This window comes from Oncorhynchus mykiss, chromosome 28 (assembly GCF_057628025.1).
Source record: "Oncorhynchus mykiss isolate SJ-2025 chromosome 28, ASM5762802v1, whole genome shotgun sequence".
Classification (NCBI taxonomy): Eukaryota; Metazoa; Chordata; class Actinopteri; order Salmoniformes; family Salmonidae; genus Oncorhynchus; species Oncorhynchus mykiss.
In genome coordinates this window covers 8,688,909-8,703,644 of record NC_143049.1, presented here as the reverse complement: position 1 = coordinate 8,703,644, position 14,736 = coordinate 8,688,909, and the positions used below count along the sequence as shown (strand labels likewise).

Sequence of the window (14,736 nt, the reverse complement as noted above, 5' to 3'; positions counted from 1 at the left end):
ATGCTGCCAATCAGACATAGAATCAGTCAGTCTAGCCTTAGCCCAAGCTAAATGTCTTTCCTGTAATTTCTCAGACAGTTCATGTGTGAACCTTAGTCTTTTGTATGGCACATGTTTATCTGCAACAGAGTTAAACAAGGAAATAAAATAATGAAGGGCCTTATCCACCAGTCACTTAAACCCATTTTGCTCATTAAAATTCCTATAATTTATCTTTGCAATAGTGTGTGAGCGAGATTTAGGTAGCTTAGTGTCTTTTATGCAGGCGGTACAAATATATTTCATCCTATCAGATACTGGCATCAACCAATCCTGATTAAGGTCACCCACTATATCACCCACTATTAGACAGCAGGTCAGACAATTTGCTAAGAGCACATAAGGTGGCCGAAGGAGGGTGATAGATTCCCACTAGCGTCAGATGGGCATTATTACCAAGGCCCACATTTAAGACTAGACATTCACATTGCTTAGGTAGAGAGGCAGTAATGGATACATAAACATTTAAGTTGCTCTTTATTTATATGGCAACACCCCCTCCTCTGTCAACTCTGTCAGATGTAAAAACATTATAACCAGTCAGAGACACATCAGCCAATATTCAGTTATAACCAGAATGTCTGCATTGGTTTGAGAAGCCAGAGTTACAATAAGATACATTTTTATAAATCAAACTTCTTCTAAATCAAACTTTCACATTAGATGGAGTTTCTAATACGAACATGCCATGTTAAGTAGGTAACCCCTTATTAGAAAATAGCATGGAGGCTTGAATTGGAACGGGTACAAGATTGCCTAGAACTGAACCATTACGCCTATGCGTTGAACAAGGAAATGGATTAAAACAAGACTCAACCTGTTGTGGGTAAGGACTGACATCCCATCATTTTTGGAGCACCTCTTCAATATTAACACTCAGCATTCTATCTCCTTCCTGTTCGGGTGCGAGCCGTCCCTTTTAAGAGCTCAGGTTGTTCCCAAAATAATAATAATAACATCCGACTCTCTTTCAGGGCAGTTTTGACTTCATCCAAGATTCCACTGAAAATTGGCGGGAGAATGATCAACTCGTGTGTAGGAATAGAGTCAGAAAGGATCATCTGCTTGCCGGTAGCCAATAACTTGTTCTTCAGGTATTCTAAATCCTGTCAACCCCCCCCCCCCCCCCTCCCCCCCCCCCCGGTCCAAGTAATGTCACGCACCGTGACTCCAATAATGCCTCGGCAACCACTACATCCTGGACAATGGATCTCCCGACTGTAGCTACCTTGAGGAGAGGGGGTCATGGATTCCCAGGTCTCATGGAGCCAGGGACCCTGTATGGCTGATGTACGACAGAGGCGGGGGTCCTGTGGGAGTTGGTCTGTGGGTTGCTCCAGGGGATAGCCGGCTCAGTATCCCAGGACCAAAGGCTGAGTGGAATGGACGTGGGGGGCGCAGTGGGTCCTCGTCGGAGGCCCCCGGAGAAGTCAGGGGGCTCAGAGACTAGATGGGAGAGGGACAATGCGTTGAGACAAAATGCAGTAGATCTCTGGTTCTCCTCAGTAGAATGTGTTAATACTGGAAAGTGGTTCAAGGTAGTATCTTCAGTAGCTACTGCAGAAGAGCCCAATCTCGTAGAGCAGTGATTCCCAAACTTTTTATAGTCTCATACCCCTTCAAACCTCCAGCTACATACCCCCTCTAGCACCAGGGTCAGCACACTCTCAAATGTTTTTTTTTTGCCATCATTGTAAGCCTGCCACACACACACACTATACCATACATTTATTTAACATGAGAATGAGTGTGAGTTTTTGTCACAACCCGGCTCGTGGGAAGTGACAAAGAGCTCTTATAGGACCAGGGCACAAATAATAAAATAATAATAATAAATAATTGTGCTCTTTATTTAACCATCTTACATATAAAACCTTATTTGTTCATCGTAAATTGTGAATAACTCACCACAGGTTAATGAGAAGGGTATGCTTGAAAGGATGCACATAACTCTGCAATGTTGGGTTGTATTGGAGAGAGTCTCAGTCTTAAATAATTTCCCGCACACAGTCTGTGCTTGTATTTAGTTTTCATGCTAGTGAAGGCCGAGAATCCACTCTGACATAGGTACGTGGTTGCAAAGGGCATCAGTGTCTTAACAGCGAAATTTGCCAAGGCAGGATACTCAAAGTGCAGCCCAATCCAGAAATCTGGCAGTGGCTTCTGATTAAATTACATTTTCATAGAACTGCTTGTTGCAATTTCGATGAGGCTCTCTTGTTCAGATATCGGTAACTGGACTGGAGGCAGGGCATGAAAGGGATAACGAATCCAGTTGTTTGTGTCATCCATTTCGGGAAAGAACCTGCGTAATTGCGCATCCATCTCACTCAGCTGCTTCGCTACATCACATTTGACATTGTCCGTAAGCTTGAGTTAATTTGCACACAAAAAGTCATACAATGATCTAAAGACCTGTGTGTTGTCCTTGTTAATGCAGATAGAGAAGAGCTCCAACTTCTTAATCATAGCCTCAATTTTGTCCCGCACATTGAATATAGTTGCGGAGAGTCCCTGTAATCCTAGAATCAGATCATTCAGGCGAGAAAAAACATCACCCAGATAGGCCAGTCGTGTGAGAAACTTGTCATCATGCAAGTGGTCAGACAAGTGAAAATTAGGTTCAGTAAAGAAAACTTTAAGCTCGTCTCTCAATTAAAAAAAAACAACATGTCAATACTTTGCCCCTTGATAACCAGCACAGTATGTTGTAAAAGCGTTACATGGTCGCTGCCCATATCGTTGCATAGTGCAGAAAATACACGAGAGTTCAGGGGCCTTGCTTTAACAAAGTTAACCATTTTCACTGTAGTGTCCAAAACATCTTTCGAGCTTTCAGGAATTCCTTTGGCAGCAACAGCCTCTCGGTGGATGCTACTGTGCACCCAAGTGACGTTGGGAGCAACTGCTTCCACGCGCGTTACCACTCTACTATGTCTCCCTGTCATGGCTTTTGCACCATCAGTACAGGTACCAACATCTTGATCACCAAAGTCCATTTGATGTCACAAAGCTGTCCAGTACTTTTTAAATATCCTCTCCTGTTGTCCTGGTTTTCAGTGGTTTGCAGAAGAGGATATCTTCCTTAATTGACCCCCCATAAATGTAAAGGACATATACCAGGAGCTGTGCCAGGCCCGCCACATCTGTTGACTCATCCAGCTGTAACGCATAAAATTCACTGGCTTGTACGCGAAGCAGTAATTGTTTCAAAACATCTCCCGCCATGTCACTGATGCATCGTGAAACAGTGTTGTTTGATGAAGTCATTGTCTGTATAGTTTTTTGGGCCTTTTCCCCCAGCATTGTCCCAGCCATATACGCAAAGAATTGAAGTCCTCCACAATAGTATGGGGCTTGCCTGTCCTTGCCACCATATAAGACGCTTCTAGCCCCTTCTTATTAATGGTATCTGTTGCTTTTATACATGTCTTACTACTCGAAAGTCGTCTTAGTTCCTGCTCCAAAAACTCCTGTGGCTTATTTTTCAAATTGCCATGTTTTGTTATCTAAATGTCTGCTCAAGAGTGAAGGTTTCATTGAGTTGTGAGATAGTACTTTTGTACATATAACACACTGTGGCTGATGAAAGGCGCTACTCCCAGTATAAGTGAACCCCAAATCAATGTACTTCTCTTCATATTTGCGCCTCTTCGATGAGAGCTCTGTCAGCTCTGTCAGAGTGACCATTGGGTTCTTGGTCACCTCCCTAACCAAGACCGGAGAATCTTGCTACTCATGGTCTGAGTGTCCTTTAGGTGCCTTTCGGCAAACTCCAAGCGGGCTGTCGTGGCCTTTTACTGAGGGGTGGCTTCAGTCTGATCACTCTACCATAAAGGCCTGATTAGTGGAGTGCTGCAGAGATGGTTGTCCTTCTGGAAGGTTCTCCCATCTCCACAGAGATGTCATCTCTGGAGCTCTGTCAGAGTGACCATTGGGTTCTTGGTCACCTCCCTGACCAAGGCCTTTCTCCCCCGATTGCTCAGTTTGGCCGGGCAGCCAGCTCTAGGAAGAGTCTTGTTCTCGGGGACTTTCAATGCTGCAGAAATATTTTGGTACCCTTCCCCAGATCTGTGCCTCGACACAATCCTGTCTCGGAGCTCCACGGACAATTCCTTCGACCTCATGGCTTGGTTTTTTTCTCTGACATGCACTGTCAACTGTGGGACCGGTGTTTGCCTTTCCAAATAGTCCAATCAAGTTAATTGACCACAGATGGACTCCAATCAAGTTATAGAAACATCTCAAGGATGATCAATGGGAAACAGGATGCACCTATGCTCAATTTCAAATCTCATAGCAAAGGGCCCGAATATTTATTTCTGTTTTGTATTTTTAGAATTTGCAAAAATGTATAAAAACCTGTTTTCGCTTTGTAATTATGGGGTATTGTGTGTAGATTGATGATTTTTATTTTATTTAATACATTTTAGAATAAGGCTGTAACATAAAGGAAGGGGTCTAGCCTGCTGCTGTCAACTCCAGGAGAAGGTCAAATCCACCGTGTATTAAGAACATCACCAATACCGTGGTCCCAAAATAAACACTTAAAACAACGTTTTTAAAGGTATAAAATGTATATGTATCTTAGAAATATAAAACATATAGCTAAGTGTTTCTAAAAAGTAAAACACTGAAGCTGATTAGAATTTTTGATTGACTGACATCCAATAGCTTAAGGATGCTGAGCACTAAAGCTATCTTATTTAGCATCAACCAACCCTTATGCTGAGAAAGACTAGCTAGTTAGCTAATACCAAACCTGTGGCTAACTCTGCTGCTGCTGCACTTTGACTTTCTGGTTGTTCTGCCCTCTCCATCTCATTCACTGCTGCCTGGTTATGCTCAACCAGCTCACTTTTTTTGCCTCTCTTTCTGGAAAAAGGTTCACAATATCCATATTCATAGCAAACCAAAATTGGTTCTGTGAAAGTTCCCAGAACATTCATTAGGTCACAACAAATATTTCATAACACAAAAACTGTCCAGTCATGGTGATGATTATAGAATGATTGTATAAAACATTTGCCTGATGTTGCAAGAACATTCATAGAACACATTTAATCAGTTTTTTAAGGTTCCCAAAATGTTTCATTAGGTTGTGGGAACAGTCTGGTGGGAACATTGTTGGGACATCAGAAACGATATGTTCCCAAAACACATTTCCAATTGTGTGGATGATTCTACACTGTTTATTTGCAAAAAAATGTGCAACTGATGTTACAACAACATTCCCAGAACACATTTAGTCTGTTTCTTAAAGGTTCCCAGAACATGTAATTAGGTCGTGGGAACAGTGTGGGTACGTTACAAGAGATACGTTCCCAAAACACAAAATATGCTCAGTTGCGATGACATTCATGCAGAGTTTGTCTTTACTCAAGACTCATCTCTTCAGTAGGTCCAGTGATTGAGTGCAGTCTGGCCCAGGGGTGCGAAGGTAAACAGCAAGGCACTGGAGTGACGAACCGCCTTTGCTGTCTCTGCCTGGCCGGCTCCCATCTCTCCACTGGGATTCTATGCCTCTCACCATATTACAGAGGCTGAGTCACTGGCTTACTAGTGCTCTTTCTTGCTGTCCCTAGGAGGGGTGCCTCATGTCGTGCCAGGCTCGACTTGAGTAGGTTGAGTCACTGACGTGATCGTACTTTTGCGCCCCCTTGGGCTCATGCAGTGGAGGAGATCTTCGTGGGCTATAATCAGCCTTGTCTCAGGGTAGTAAGTTGGTGTTCTGTTTATATCCCTCTAGTGCTGTGGGGGCTGTGCTCTGGCAAAGTGGGATTTTATCCTGCCTGGTTAGCCCTGTCCGGGGGTACCGTCGGACTGATGACTCCTGGCTGTCGCCAGTCCACCTTGTCGTGCTCCTGCTCCATTTTCAACTGTTCTGTCTGCAGCAATGGAACCCTGACCTGTTCACCGGATGTGCTACCCTGCTGTTTTCAACCCTCCCTCCCTCCCTCCCTCCCTCCCTCCCTCCCTCCCTCCCTCCCTCCCTCCCTCCCTCCCTCCCTCCCTCCCTCCCTCCCTCTATCGCGCCTGCTGTCTCGAACTCTGAATGCTCAGCTATGAAAAGCCAACTGACATTTACTCCTGAGGTGCTGACCCGTTGCACTCTCTACAACCACTATAATTACTCTTTGACCCTGCGGGTCATATATGAACATCTTGAAGAACAATCTGGCCTTAATGGCCATGTACTCTTACAGTATAATCTCCACCCAGCACAGCCAGAAGAAGACTGGCCACCCCTCAGAGCCTGGTTCCTCTCTAGGTTTCTTCCTAGGTTCCTGTCTTTCTAGGGAGTTTTTCCTAGCCTCCGTTCTTCTACATCTGCATTGCTTTCTGTTTGGGTTTTTAGGCTGGGTTTCTATATAAGAACTCTGTGACATCTGCTGATGTAAAAAGGGCTTTATAAATACACTACTGTTCAAATGTTTGGGGTCAATTAGAAATGTCCTTGTTGTTGAAAGAACATTTTTATCCATTAAAATAACATAACATTTATCATAAATACAGTGTAGACATTATTAATGTTGTAAATGACTATTGTAGCTGTAAACGGCTGATTTTTTTAATGGAATATCTACATAGGTGTACAGAGGCCCATTATCAGCAACCTTCACTCCTGTGTTCCAATGGCACGTTGTGTTAGCTAATCCAAGTTTGTCATTTTAAAAGGCTAATTGATCATTAGAAAACCCTTTTGCAATTATGTTAGCGGAGCTGAAAAATTCAAGTTCTGATTAAAGAAGCAATAAAACTGGCCTTCTTTAGACTAGTTGAGTATCTGGAGCATCAGCATTTGTGGGTTCGATAACAGGTTCAAAATGGCCAGAAACAAATAGATTTCTTCTGAAACTCGTCAGTCTATTCTTGTTCTGAGAAATGAAGGCTATTCCATGCGAGAAATTGCCAAGAAATTGAAGATTTCGTACAACGCTGTGTACTACTTCCTTCACAGAACAGCACAAACTGTCTCTAACCAGAATAGAACGAGGAGTGGGAGGCCCCGGTGCACAACTGAGCAAGAGGACAAGTACACTAGAGTGTCTAGATTGAAAGACAGACGCCTCACAAGTCCTCAAATGGCAGCTTCATTAAATAGTACCCGCAAAACACCAGTCTCAATGTCAACAGGGAAGAGGTAACTCCGGGATGCTGGCCTTCTAGGCAGAGTTCCTCTGTCCATTGTCTGTGTTCTTCTGCCTATCTTTTATTTTTATTGGCCAATCTGAGATATGGCTTTTTCTTTGCAACTCTGCCTAGAAGGCCAGCATCCCAGAGTCGCCTCTGTGAAGGGAGTAGTACACAGCGTTGTACAAGATCTTCAGTGATGTACGAGATCTTGACAACGTGTCTGCGTTTCTGTGATCAGTTGACTCTTGGTATTTGATGTCGTAGTTGTACCCCACAAGAATGAGTGCCCATCTTTGCATTCTCAATGCTGCTGGGGTTGGAACCGCAGATAGCCAGCAAGATAGCCAGCAAAGGCCTGTGATCTGTGATTAACGTGAACTTCTTTACTCCAAAGATGATTGACATGGCCTCTTTTTCAATCTGGGCGTAATTCTTTTCTGCGCCTGATAGCGTCCACGAAGCAAAGACAATGGGTTTTTCTTCTCAATTGTCCATGAAGTGGTAGATCACGACGTCCACACCATATGGTAATGTGTTGCAGGCAAGCTTCAGGGGTCATTGGGTGTTGTAATGCACCAGGACATTACTCTGTAGAAGCAGCTGTTAGCTTTAATCAAACACTGCATCGCATGTGGCTGTCCAACTCCATGGTTCTTCTATTCTCAGAAGCTTGTGCAACCGCTGGAGCAAGGTCAACAGGTCTGATAGGAATCTTCCATTATAGTTTAGCAGGTCTAGGAATGACTTCAATTCTGTTACGTTGGTTGGCTTGGGTGGTTTGACGATGGCTGCAACTTTTCCGTCTTTGGGATACAGTCCTTCCTTGTCAATCTGATGACCCAAGTATTCCACACTGATTTGTAAAAACATGCACTGTGAGAGTTTCACTTGGATCCCACTGTACCTCTCCAGATGTTTGAACACTTCATCCAGCTTTTTCAGATGTTCCTCTGTGATGAGGGTGTAATCATTGAAACAGGTGACATGTTCAATTCCCTATAGGATATGTTCCATGACTGACTGAAAGATTAAAGGAGCACTTGAGACACTGTAGCTTAGGCGATGATACCTGTACAGCCCACGGTGAGTGTTGATTGTCTGTTACGCGGAGTGGAACAGGGGAACCCAAGAGCGGACTCAGACTCAGAGACTAGGATGAAGCAACCAAGGTATTTATTGAAACACAGGGGGAAGATGGAGTTCAGGCCAGGGGACGCTTGGGCAGGTTGCAGGAAACCAGGTGCGGAGGCTAAGGCTAGAGCGAGAGGTGTGGGGACAGGGTAAGCAGGTCCGGAGGGGAATCCAAGGGAGTAGTAGAGTAGGGAATTGTTACTGTAATTTAGTTAGTCCAATATGTTTTCATTAATTGAATTCCCTTAATCTATTTTATGAGAATTTGTAAGATTCTTGTTTGCATAAAATAGACAGAGACCAGTCTTTTCAATAATAGGTAACAGAATTTATTCTCGGAGCGCGCTGCCACGTTACCACGAGCAACAGTTTATATACAATAACATGACGTCATTTCATTGCTCCTAAAATGAATCTCCTCCTCTCGACCGGGTCAAAGGGAACTTTAAAAGTTCATTCTAAGTTCATTCTGACCCCCTAGCAAATACACAGGACACACAACAAAACTGAATTAACTTTTGACTCCTCACCATTATCGATCACCACTTCGCTGACAGTTCTAACTAACAGAAAACCTAGGAATGCACTCACAGCCTTATCTAAAACACCCCAGAGCTCAGTTTTGTCAGTTCAACCATAGGTTAACTACCTTATCTGTTTACTTAATCCACAAACCATTCCTTTCTTCCTAGTTGGAATGGTGTTCATTAACTTTAATTACTCCTTGTCCGTGTCACACAATCCCTTCTTATGAACTCATATTGTTAATCAGATATAATAAAACAGAGTGTAAGTTTACTTAGTTACAGTTCCATTTAAAATTAGAATATTTGTTCAGTCATTTAATCATCATTTTTCAAACAGGAATCCAGGACATAGTAGCAGGATGACGAGACGTGGGACTGGAGACAGGGACCAGAGTCAGAGCGGGCAGAACTATAGTGGAGAGGAAAACAGTGCCAGGCAAGGGAAAGCAGGGACAACAATACAACAAGACAACAAGATCTAAACAGGAACAAACTGCTAGAAACATAGACTGACTGAGCAGAGATTACGATCTGGCAGCGGGATTACGACAGGGCTGAGTATTTGTAGAGGTCTTGATTATGGAACAGGTTGCAGCTGGTGGGGATCTGCTCTGACTCCAGCACACCGGTCTCTGCCCACACAATCACACACACACACACAGAGAGGGAGAGCGGGAGAGTACTGGGGGAGTGGCAGCAGGTCAAGGAGACACAGGATGAGCAGTAGAGGGCATTGCAGGAGCAGATGTGACCAACTGGAGCTGCTGGTAGGTGTGCAAGAGATATCATTTGCTGAATGATGTACCCTCCAGCTAGTGTTGTGAATAAGTCTTCCATGTTTGGTAAGTGGCAAGTCTCCTCTTCCACGATATGGTTGATGGTGACCTTATAATCTCTTTGGAACGATGACTATTGGTGCGGCCTAGTCACTCCTTTCGACGTTGGTGGTGATCTTTGTCTCCTCTATCCTATCCAACTCTTTGTCCACCTCTTTCTTCAATGCATATGACACTGGTCTTGCCTTCTGGAAAATGGGATGGGCTGAGCGTCAGGGCGTGCCCTGGTCTTTGTTATGAAATCTTTGATGAAATGTGGCCCTTCTGAAAATACCACCTAGTGGCACTGTAGTAAAGCTTTGACTGCCAGGTCTGTATCCGTCGCAGCCTTTTCCACTGAAAATACAGTTCAACTATATTTTCTTTAGCCAGTTATGGCCCATCAGTGCAGGTCTGTCTCCTTTAACAATTGGCACTTTAACATACCCTAGCAAAGAAATTTTCTCACCTGAGTAGGTAGTCAGCTGTATTTGCGTTTTCTTTAACGACAGGTGAGACAGAGCATCAAGGTAACACACTTACAAGATCAGAAAGACAGCGGCCCCTGTGTCTGACTGCATGTCCAAATCCTTTCCATCCAAACTGACGTTCACTGTAATCCCCTTTTTCCCCATTGGAAGTAGTGTAAACAGTATATGCCCCAAACAGCTCTGAATAATCCTCCTAACTATTGTCATTGCACTCAGCAGTGTCAACATACTATGTCTGTCCTGCCCTGCGGTTCCTACATGCACAGGTTATGTGTCCAACTTTAGAACAGACATGGCATTACTCCTTTTTGAATCTGCAATCATGAGCTGAATGTTTTCCTCTATACCTGTAATATGGTGGTTGACCAGCATTCTTTTGCCTTGTGCCATTGTTTAATACCGTTTCTCTCCATTGTTATTGCTGCACTTGAACTGTCCTTTTCCTCTGCTGGGAAACTTTTTAGCATTTTTATTCACCGCATTTACCGATTGAGCCTCTTTTGCTTTCCCTGAAAACTCCCTGGTGTTATTGGAAGCTAACTCCATTGACAATGTCATCCCACCTGCCTTTCTGCATGTTAGATCCTTCTCTTCTAGCGTCTTGTGCTGCATAGCTTCAGAGCACAGGCCACTTACAAACAGATATTTTACTGCCTCTCGTAGATTTTGTCCAAAAACACAATTAGCTGACAACTGTCTCAAAGCCACTGCACAATCAGATAGACTCTCCTTCCTTCTGGTTACATTTTTAAAACAAAATTTCTCCGCAATCACCAGAGGTTTTGGTTTGTAGTTAGCTAGCAAGACAAGTTTCAGTTTGTCATACTGCAACGTATTTGGTGTACCAGGTGTGATCAGACTCTTTAATAGTCCGTAGATTTCCGCATTGATCACACAAAGAAACACACGGACCTTCTTGTTGTCTTTAATGTCATTTGGAAATGTCCATAGCTCCAAACACTCCAGATAACTTTCGAAATCCTCCCGCGATTCTTTGTACTCGTCCACTCGTCCGACTTGCATAGTAGCCATTTCTCCATTGCTACTGTTATCTTGGCGAATATCCTCGTGTCCGTGAAATATCAGTTTCTTCTATATTTTCTTCCTGCCAGGTGCACACCTGCTCCATTTATAATCCACATGTTTGTTATTTTGAATCCATCGTCACCATTTTTGTGGTACTTTACATTTTTATCACCTAATAATAACCAGACAGGCGAGAGGAGCTCAGTTGGGAAACTTTACTAGTCCTAAACATGGTAGTACAACACAGGGGCATGTTTGAGGCCGCACGTTCTATCAACGTATCGAAGTTAAGAGGTCACAGGATTAACCAATCAGGTAAATTATCATTCTATCTAGGCAGATTACCATGTTAATAGACCAATCTATTACAGTCAACATATGAAGTCTAAAGAATATGGTTTTGTTTTTATGATGAAATGCTGTTCAAATGTCCTATGAATGAAACGAAATTGACATGTGTCTCTGTTTCAGTACCGAAAATTCAGTCCTCAAATGCGAATTGCCATTAAATCTGGAGAGAAACATAAAGGGGTTGTACTCCAATCTGTTTTAATTGTCATGCTGAGAATGTTGTGGTAATATTAGATAAAACTTAAATATAACATTTTCCAAATGTTCTTGAAATTTTGCGTGAACATCAATGGAATATGATGTTAAATCTAAAACAACTATGCTATGAGCATCATAAAAACTGACATTTCATTCTTATAACATTAAGGTAATGTCTTGTGCAACTTAACTTAACCTTTCTGATCTCCCCATCCCGGATCCGGGTTCGTGAATACAGACTCAAGCTCATTACCATAACGCAACGTTAACTATTCATGAAAATCGCAAATGAAATGAAATAAATATGCTAGCTCTCAAGCTTAGCCTTTTGTTAACAACACTGTCATCTCAGATTTTCAAAATATGCTTCTCAACCATTGCAAAACAAGCATTTGTGTAACAGTATTGATGGCTAACGTAGCATTTAGCATTAGCATTCAGCTGGCAACATTTACACAAAAAAACAGAAAAGCATTCAAAAAAATCATTTACCTTTGAAGAACTTCAGATGTTTTCAATGAGGAGACTCTCAGATAGCAAATGTTCAGTTTTTCCTGAAAGATTATTTGTTTAGGACAAATCGCTCCGTTTTCTGCGTCACGTTTAGCTATGAAAAAACCCCTGTATCCAGGATTGTGTAAATCTATCAGCAAGCTCATTAGCATAACACAACGTTAACTATTTATGAAAATCGCAAATGAAATGAAATAAATATGCCATCTCTCAAGCTTAGCCTTTTGTAAACAACACTGTCATCTCAGATTTTCAAAATATGCTTCTCAACCATAGGAAAACAATCATTTGTGTAAAAGTAGCTAGCTAGAGTTAGCATTTCGCGTTAGCATTTAGCGTTAGCATTAGCGTTAGCATCCAGCACGCAACATTAACAAAAACATAAAAGCCTTCAAATAAAATAATTTACCTTTGAAGAACTTCTGATGTTTTCAATGAGGATACTCTCAGTTAGATAGCAGATGCTCAGTTTTTCCAAAAAGATTCCTTGTGTATTAGAAATAGCTCCGTTTTATACATCACATTTGGCTACCAAAAAAAATCCATAAATTCAGTCCTCAAAACGCAAACTTTTTTCCAAATTAACTCCATAATATCGACTGAAAACATGGCAAACGTTGTTTAGAATCAATCCTCAAGGTGTTTTTCACATATCTCTTCATTGATACATCGTTCTTGGACACATGCTTTCTCTCCTGAATCCCAGGAGAAAATGCCCGCACCTGAAGATTACGCACAAATTTAGACAAAGGACACCGGGCGGACCTCTGGAAAATGTAGTCTCTTATGGCCAATCTTCCAATGATATGCCTACAAATACGTCACAATGCTGCTAAGACCTTGGGCGAACGACAGAAAGTGTAGGCTCATTCCTTGCGCAATCACAGCCATATAAGGAGAGAATGGAAAACAGAGCTTCAGAAATTCTGCTAATTCCTGGGTGATGTATCATCTTGGTTTCGCCTGTAGAATGAGTTCTGGGGCACTTACAGACAAAATCTTTGCAGATTCTGAAACTTCAGAGTGTTTTCTTTCCAAGAATATGCATAGTCGAGCATCTTTTCGTGACAAAATATCGCGCTTAAAACGGGAACGTTTTTTATCCAAAAATGAAATAGCGCCATAGGGGCGCTATTTCATTTTGTCAGCAATGTCATCACAACTGATCATATTTTGTAATGTACTCACGCTGTTCCTATAACCTAATTACATGTTCTGGGAACATTTAAATAACTCAGAAAAACTGTTTTGTCAACATTCTGTCAACACCATATTAATGTTTTGTGACCCTGGGAACATATCTCTTGTTACCACAACCTAATGAAACATTCTAGGAACCTTTAAAGAACATACAAAATGTGTTCTGGGAACGTTCTTGTAACATCGGGTAAATGTTTTTTTGCACCCTAAAATAAACATTGTATAATCATCCACACAACTGGACAGTTTTTATTTTCTGGGAACATATCTTTGTGATGTCCGCACAATGTTCTCACCAGACTGTTCCCACAACCTAATTAAACATTATGGGAATCATTAAATAACAGATTAAATGTGTTATAGGAACGTTCTGGCAACATCGGGCAAATGTTTTATACGTTATGAGAACCTTTGCCATGACTTAACGAATGTTCTGGAAACTTTCACAGGACAAATCTTGGTTTGCTGCGAAAACATTACTGGTACATTGTGTTAATACATTACCTGGAAACCTAATGAGAACTTTTCAGGAATGTTCTGTGGTGCTCTCACAGTCTCACTTCAGCTCTCACAATCTCACGTCAGCTCTCACAGTCTCACGTCAGCTCTCACAGTCTCACGTCAGCTCTCACAGTCTCACTTCAGCTCTCACAGTCTCACTTCAGCTCTCACAGTCTCACGTCAGAATTAGAGTTCATCCATGTTTCTCAAACGTAACATTTTGAAGTTGTTGCAAATGTAACATTTTGAAGTGTTTAAGATTAAGTTCAGGCTTTAACTCTGAAAACTTAAGGCTAGGCATTCACTGTGGGGCGGCAGGGTAGCCTAGTGGTTAGAGCGTTGGACTAGTAACCGGAAGGTTGTGAGTTCAAACCCCCGAGCTGACAAGGTACAAATCTGTCGTTCTGCCCCTGAACAGGCAGTTAACCCACTGAGGCTGTCATTGAAAATAAGAATTTGTTCTTAACTGACTTGCCTGGTTAAATAAAGGTAAAATAAAAATAAAATAAAAACTGTGGTGGATGTGGTGAATGGTTAAGGTAAGAGTTAAGGTTTGAGATATTGTAGGCTTAAAACAAAAATCTCAAAAACAACTTTCTATCTCTGCATTCGAACTTGCAACCTTTGGAATCAGAGGCAGATGCTTGAAGATAACAATGAATAACAGTGCTTACTGTTGCCCCTAGTGGCCAGTTTCCACATCATCTCCCAATGTCCTCAGACATGGACGGACGTTGAATACTGACTGACTTGTGTAACGGGTGATCTGGCTGAATGGAAACTGTTTTTTTTTTTATAAAAAAACAG

At 42.2% G+C, this 14,736-nt stretch overlaps 1 protein-coding gene and 1 long non-coding RNA gene across 2 annotated transcripts in view; one reads left to right on the top strand and one right to left on the bottom strand.

Annotated features, from left to right (window-relative positions):
* LOC110508434 (semaphorin-6B) overlaps positions 1-14,736 on the top strand; it is a 65,485-nt gene that overhangs the window by 32,619 nt on the left and 18,130 nt on the right. The gene's annotated exons all lie outside the window — the stretch shown is intronic.
* LOC149970702 (uncharacterized) lies at positions 1,462-12,777 on the bottom strand. Its single transcript, XR_016492927.1, has 3 exons — positions 12,638-12,777; positions 12,208-12,269; positions 1,462-1,485 (listed from the first exon to the last, which is right to left on the bottom strand). It is a non-coding gene; the product is annotated as an uncharacterized LOC149970702 (long non-coding RNA).